Below are 6,608 nucleotides of genomic sequence, written 5' to 3' on the forward strand. Positions count from 1 at the left end.
GAATGAAATGAAGCTGGGGGGCGTGCGCTCTAGCAGTTATGCTTAGGGGGCATCAAGCACAGTTTTCTCTCTGTTTCAAGCTTGTGTAAAAATGAAACTACTCTGAAGCATAGTTTTTCTCTGTTTCAAGCTTTTGTAAAAATGAAACCTATCTCGAGTCAATTTCAGTTATTTTCAAGACTCGTTAAACTCATGAAAATACCGAGATTATTTTGTTATCTTTCATTCTCGTAAAACAAATGAAAATGCCGAGATCTTTCCGTCTTTTCCTACTCGTAAATTAAATTGAAAGTCGGCCATATGAGTACATTTTTATCATTTTTTCGAACTCGTTAAAACTTACGAAAAAGTGAAAACCATGAGTACATTTTTATCCCTTTTTCGAACTCGTTAAAACTTACGAAAAAGTGAAACCATGGAGTTCTCTTTTAAGCCCTTTTCAGACTCTTAAAACATGAAAAGATTGCTGAGCGTTTCTTTTACACTCGTTAAAACGGAATTAAAAGATGGTCCCCTTTTAGCTCTTTTCTGACCGCAAAATCAGGAAAAGATTGCCGGGTTTTTGTCGTTTCAAACTCGATAAGGAAATAAAACGACGTGTCCTTGATCGCTTTTTACTTTTCAGGTCAACGACACTATTATGAAAGTACTCCTTGGTCGCAAGATCAAGCGGTTCCCCCAGGTATTATTTTATACTTTTTCGGGCTTGAGGGACACAAATGTACGAAAAAGTTCACCGTGGAGTCTCCTTTAGTTTTTTCAGACTCTCTAAAAATGAAAAACACCGAGTTTCTCCTATACTGGGCTCGTTAAACTTTTATAGTAAAGGACCTGTTCAATTACAAACAGGAACGAACCACTCCTTCCTAGGGTTCGAATTTAAACTAGGTTGGACTCGTCCGAAGGATGAGCTTACAATCAAGCATATGTTGTCCTCCTCAAGCTTGTTAAAAATAAAGAGGTACTTGCCAAAAATGGTGGGGGAAAAGAGAGAAGAATGAACCTGTTTGTTACCTTTTGTCTCAAAAGAAACTTTATTACCACTCTTGAACACGACACTTTTTTCATTCACCTGGGTTGGGAAATCTTTTACCTCACAGTTGATCAAAACACTTTGAAAGTCTTTAACCGGGTTCCGGGGATTAACTTTGAGTTATTCGTCACCAAGCCATCTGTTGTGTCGTTATGTGTTCAAGAGGTCTGCAAGCAAAACTTTCATCTGCAAAATACTTGTCATCCATTTAACCATCCCTGAGTCAGTCCTTACAGCAACATTTCTTCAACTTGAACAATGATTTCGTGTTGCGGGCTTGCCTGCAACGGGTCGCTTTCTATCGACATCGACACATTATCTAGAAAGATGACTTAGGAATCGACAGTACCTTGAAGTTTGCATGCATCAATGGCAGGTTTCTCGCCTTTGACGTCAGTTTACATCATTGACTTTCGATCAAAGGATTCCGTGAAATGTTCGACATCAAAACATCTATTCACATTTCACGGGTTGTGCTTGGTACTTTGAGAACCATTGACATTACTGGTGGTCTCTCTCACGCTTGTTAACAGTTTACATCATCGACTGGTAATCAAGTGGTTTCTAACATGTTCGACATCAAATCATTTAATCACATGGCTAGAATCGTACCAATTCGGGAAGTAGAAGTGAAGACCCTGGATCTAGTTTTTACCATCCAGGCTGCGAGGAGTTTTGTATTCATTATCTATGTAGACTAATCATAAACAGATGGCTGCATCCATACTGTGTCTACAAAAGTCTATAAAAATGATGTACTGCAAGATCATTCCTGTATCAGAATAGTTAGTCCATTAGTTAAAGTTTTGAATCTGAGTATGGGAATGCCTACCTCAGTGATGATATAATCTTATACATGTATTTTGTGTTGAAAATTGCAGGTTCCAACCAGGTCATCCACAAGACAATCCTTGAAATGATAAAGCGCTTCACCCTTCCTAGAATTACAAAACCCTAATCTATTCCAGGCTTCGCACTTTAGGGGGCAATCTGTTACACTAAAAAATGTCACCATGACTATTTACAGTTAGTATGGCTCAATCAACATTCATGCTACCCTCTTAGGCAAGTCTTATGCCTCTGCTATCCATCTCAAACTCAAAGAAGGGAGAAAGTCTTGTAAAAAATGTGTTTATCTCTGGGGACGCATGTTCTCTCAAGCCTTACCTGCGGGGACGCTCACAATGTTCACAAAGGCTGCGTCCTTGGACGCTCTGTATATTAAGGGACAGGTGCGTCCTTCTGTAAAAGGCAAAATGCGCAAGTTTCATCTTAAAAAAGTTACTTGTGGTTACTTCTAGAACTTTCTAGAGGTCGGTTTGATGAAATGGATGCGCCTCCAGTTGGTTCATGTATCCCTATTAAGGAGGAACTTATCCCATCAATAAGGGAGCTATCCCACCCAAAGAGGGGGATTATCCCATTGATGGTGGACCTGAATAACCTCTTTACAGCACTATAAATAAAGGCATTGAGCCAGAAGGAGAGGAGGTTGAAGCTATACATTTTCTTTGGGTAAATGCTGCAGGAATTAGGACTCCCATTTAGAACCTTGTAAGGAGAGATTGTCTTTGCTTGATTCTACTTGGAAGTGGGTGAGCTTTGTCAAAGTAGAGGAAAACCCTTGATGGACCCTGGGAGGAACTTGCACAACACCAAGGCCAGGTTGTAAGAGTTTCTTTGTTTCGTTATTAATACAAACTGGTTTATTTTTCTCAATAGCTTGTGTTAATGAGTTATTTCATGTGTTCCTTGGTCTGCATGTTGGATATATGTTTTATTATATGAAATGCAAGTGCTTGGTAATTGTTTGATTGTTTGTGGTTGCAGGAATTGACTTGAAGGAGGAGCTCATCCGGATCGGCAAGGACGGACTACAACAACAGCGTTTTGGAATAAGGTAAGCCTAAACACTTGTAGTTTTCATGTTTTAAAAGGTATATTTAGAGAAAGATCACTCCATTTTGTCTTGTTTGTCGCTAGAGAGTTTAGACTCCTAGGGAGGTCAGTTGTGTCCGCACAAACGACTTTTTCCGCCACGACAACCATAGCAGAAGGACTTGCTTATGTAATAAAGGGAGCAGTTACAGTAGAAGGACTTGCTTACAGCTACAGCAAAAGGACTTGCTTACAGCTTTAGAAAAAGGACTTGCTTGCATGACAAAGGGAGCAATAGTGGCAGGATGATTTACTTCCATGATAGAGGGAGCAATCAAGACGTCCACAAGAAAACCTATTTCAATGTCGGGGGGAGTTTGGCTTCGAAGACTGAAATGAAGGATTCTAGCAAATACACTATTTCTTGGGATTGGAGATTCAAATTTGGTGAATCCTACAATGTATGGGCAGTTGATTAGATTTGTGAAGTACCTAGTTAACACTAGGCCATATATTCACCTTGCAATGAACACACTAAACCAGTGGATAGTTGAGTCGAGGCATATACAATGGATAATGACAAAGCATGTGGTACCTGTTGGCATTATGATGCATGTGTTGTACTTGATCGCAACCCACTTGTAGCAGAACATCTCACTTATATATAACTAGATGAATCTACAAAAGAGAGATCAGATGTGACAGAATACATGGGATGCAAGGCAGCTCAAAGGAATCAGTTCAGATGTAATAAACAATGACAACTCATTAAGATGACAGTTCTCAGTATGGCAAGTTAACTTTGCCATCAAGTCCAAAGGGGGAGATTGTTGGCATTATGATACAGGTGTTGTCCTTGATGGCAACTTACTAAGATGACAAATCATAGTTCAGGCTCACAGAATGAAGAAAAAGAGATATACGCAGGTTCCCCTTGATAAAGTCGCGTATACACGTGGGTTAGCCGACCAAAAGGTGCGTAGATTTATACACGCACTTTCATGCAAGGGAAGGCGCATACATTGGATTTTGGTCCATGGTATTTGGACCATGGTATTGTGATCCATGGTATTGGTCCAAGGTATCTTGTCCGACGTATTGACCCCAAGTATTTGGTCCAAGGTATTGGTTCTAAGTGGTTTTGGACCATGGTATTGAGTAAGGCCTAAGACTATAAAAGAAGGAGAAGATCATTAGGCAAAGGTACTCAGAAAGTCTTGAATATCTGATGAAGTATGAGATCTAGTATGCAGGTTATGGTTTCATAATGCTTTGCTTGATCTGAGCTAAGGAGGAATCTCAGCGGTTGATGGAGAACAAGATCTAAGGATAGATTGGGATCTAATGGCTTGGAATGAATCATCTCTATACGGTTTGATCACGCTTATTCTAGATCTGTATACTGACGCATGTAATGTTCTGTAAATATTATGATCTAGGTATAACTCAAGTTTGGAATAGCTGCAAATCATGAATGAATATTTACAGATGTATACACTAGTTGACTATGATAAAAGCACGTACATACGCAGATTAGATACATCTAAGTAGCGTATACCATAGGAACTATGATGCTTGAAGTTACAGGTGGTTCTGGTTGTTGATGAGTTCTGATGAATGTTTACTGGTGTCAGTGTTCTGCATATTCAGTTTGGTTGTTTGTGTTTAGCTTCAGTGTTGATAGATGAGATCTAATAATGGATCACGATCATAATGACTTATCTTTATGTAATCTGATGGACTAGATCTGGTTGCTAACACATATATTATCCTTGTATATGTAATTATTTGGGTATGTCTGAAGTCAGGAAGTGCAGCGAAGTTATAAGTAATTAATAACATATACGATGGTTCGCTTTGGTGAAGTTGCATATACACGCTGGTTCGGCTCTTCCAAGTAGCGTATGCACTTTGATGCATGATTTTTGATGATACAGTTAGATCTGAACATTGTTGCAAAGTTCTGTGTTCTGCTCTGTGTTCTGGTGACTACAGTTTGTTGACAGGGTTTCAGTGATTCAGTATTGGGTGATTCAGAGATTAATGATGCTAGTGTTGATTGATTGTGTGCTTCAATGATATTGATGGGTCCAATATGAAAATTGGATGAAACGTGGCCTTCAGATTATGATGTTGTGCTTCAGGAGTATCCAGTCTAAAAATTTATGAAACGTGGTACCTGGAGGAAGAAAGAGAAGGTTGTAGCCTTCTGTAGGTCAGCACCTACGTACTAGTACTTCAGCTAGTACAAGAGCTAAGGGGGTTGTAGCTCCCTTCCAGGAGAAGCTGGAGAACGAGAGAAGGTTGTAGCCTTTTGTACGTCAGCACCTACGTACTAGTACACGAGCTAGTAAAAGAGCTAAAGGGGTTGTAGCTCCCTTCCAGGAGAAGCTGGAGAATGAGAGAAGGTTGTGGCCTTCTGCAGGTAGAAGCCTGCGTACTGGTATAAGTCTGCTCCAGTACAGAAATATTGTAAAAATAAGTTTCTTATTAAAGGAAGATAGAAATGAATTGCAGCAAGTGGTTTTCACCCACATTGGGCTTCCACCTTACATCATGGTGTTCAGGTGTGCTTTTTGTGTGTGATGATCTGTTCTGTTTTACTGCACCTGTTTACTGTTTATATGGTTAATAAAGTTCTGATGCACTAACTAAAGATCAACAATTTAATGGATTAACTGAATCATAAGTTTACTGGATATACGCTAGTTGCATTAGACACAGTTGCGTGTACACGCAGGTTCCCTTAACTGAAGTAGCGTATATGAATCTGAGTATGGAAATGAAAAAGTGGTTGATTTGATAATACTGATTCACCCCCCCTCTCAGTATTATTTCCAACAATTGGTATCAGAGCAGGTCCTTTAGTAGAAGCTTGATCGCTTGAAGGAGATCCGTAGAACTGTGGAAAGGAAGATAAAGAAAAAAGCACCTCAGAAGAAGAAAACATCTCAAAGGAACTATGACAGTGGGAGAATCGATTGGAGAATATGTGGAAGAAGTGCTTCAGATTCAATATCACTTCAGAATGAAGATGAACAAGCAAAAGAACTATCAGGTATGAATTTGTTATCCTCTAGTGATACATTTCTCCATCCATTTGAAGATGATGAAAGTGATAGTGAAACAACTGAATTTGCTCTTATGGGTGAGAAAGAAAGATATCAAATAGAGGCAGAATTTAAAAGGCTTACAGACAAAATTAGAGATCAACAAGATCTATTGCACAAAAGGGAATGTGTCTCCAAAGAAGAAGTTACCAAACTAAAAGCTCAACTAGAGGAAGGAAACAAGGTAAGGAAGCTATTCAAGGAAAAGGAAGATCAATATCAAAAGTTGCAGGATGAAGTAACATCATTAAGAAATGAAGTAAATGAAAGAAGCGCAACAATCAAGAAACTCAGAGAAAGATCCAGTTACTATGAAAGTCTTGAAGCTAAGATCCTCTCGCTAAAATAAGATCTTGAAGAATCAAATAAGCAGAATAAAGAACTACTCCAAGCTCTTGAAAAACAAGAAAACAAAGTTCTTGAATTAAGACATCAGCTGGAAGAAGGAAGAAAAGCAGAAGGAATCATGAAGAAGCAGTATCTTGAAAAGGAAGAGCAACATCAAGTTGAGGTAAATATTCTAAATGATAAATTAGAAGAAAAGGATAAGCTCTTACGATTTCAAGATAGTACTAAGATCTTGGATG

The sequence above is a fragment of the Pinus tabuliformis genome, chromosome 3_1 (assembly GCF_031772625.1).
Source record: "Pinus tabuliformis cultivar Carrire ecotype Pingquan chromosome 3_1, CPIR1, whole genome shotgun sequence".
NCBI classification, from domain to species: domain Eukaryota; kingdom Viridiplantae; phylum Streptophyta; class Pinopsida; order Pinales; family Pinaceae; genus Pinus; species Pinus tabuliformis.